Below are 1,146 nucleotides of genomic sequence, written 5' to 3'. Positions count from 1 at the left end.
AGCTGCAATGAACATTGTGGTACATGACTTTTTTTGAATTATGGTTTGCTCAGGGTATATGCCCAGTAGTGGGATTGCTGGGTCGGATGGTAGTTCTATTTTTAGTTTTTTAAGGAAGCTCCATACTGTTCTCCATAGTGGCTGTTATCAATTTACATTCCCACCAACAGTGCAAGAGGGTGCCCTTTTCTCCACACCCTCTCCAGCAAAAATATGGAACGCTCACGAATTTGCGTGTCATCCTTGCACAGGGGCCATACTAATCTTCTCTGTATCACTCCAATTTTAGTCCAGCACTGTAGCTTGCTGGTCACTGAGTGGAGCTGGGTCTTAGCATTGAGATGGAGATCTCTGGGAGAGCTTTCGCCATTTGATATTACATGGAGCTGGGAGGTCTCTCTTGTACCAATGTCCTGAACTCGGGTCTCCCACCTCAGAGGCACAGGCCTGACACCTGGCCAGAGCACCAAGACCCTGTCAGCCACACGGCTCAGAATAAATGGAAGTAAAAAAGAAAGAAAGAAAAATATAAAATAAAATAAAGTTATTAAAAAAAAAAATTTTTTTTAAATAATTTTAAAAAGAAAGAAAGAAAGAGAGCAACCAAACCAAAAACAAATCCACCAATGATAACAAGCACTAAAAACTATACTGAAAAAAAATGGACAGACAGAACCCTAGGACAAATGGTAAAAGCAAAGCTATGTAGACAAAATCACACAAAGCATAGAAAAAAGGAAGAGAGCAACCAAATCAATAAATAAATCTACCAATGATAATAAACTCTAAATACTAAACTAAGATAAACATAAAACCAGAAACAAATGAGATGTAGAAAGCAAACTCCACGTGTACAGTTGCACCTGATGTCCACCTCCTCAATTTGGGATGATTCATTGTCTATTCAGGTATTCCACAGATGCAGGGTACATCAAGTTGATTGTGGAGCTTTAATCCGCTGCTCCTGAGGCTGCTGGGAGAGATTTCCCTTTCTCTTCTTTGTTCACACAGCTTCCAGGGTTCAGCTTTGGATTTGGCCCTGCCTCTGCGTGTAGGTCGCCTGAGGGCGTCTGCTCTTTGCTCAGACAGGACAGGGTCACAGTAGCAGCTGATTCGGGGGCTCTGGCTCACTCAGGCCAGGGGGAG

General features: G+C 42.5%; 1 non-coding gene across 1 annotated transcript; it reads right to left on the bottom strand.

Moving 5' to 3' along the window:
* Positions 1-207: 207 nt before the first annotated feature.
* Positions 208-309, bottom strand: LOC112392185 (U6 spliceosomal RNA). The gene has a single exon (XR_003001644.1). It is a non-coding gene; the product is annotated as a U6 spliceosomal RNA (small nuclear RNA).
* Between the last annotated feature and the right edge of the window lie 837 nt (positions 310-1,146).

The sequence above is a fragment of the Neophocaena asiaeorientalis genome, unplaced genomic scaffold (assembly GCF_003031525.2).
Source record: "Neophocaena asiaeorientalis asiaeorientalis breed wild unplaced genomic scaffold, Neophocaena_asiaeorientalis_V1.1 scaffold248, whole genome shotgun sequence".
Classification (NCBI taxonomy): Eukaryota; Metazoa; Chordata; class Mammalia; order Artiodactyla; family Phocoenidae; genus Neophocaena; species Neophocaena asiaeorientalis.
Note: the sequence above shows the minus strand (reverse complement) of the source record. Positions and strands in the feature narration are given on the sequence as shown.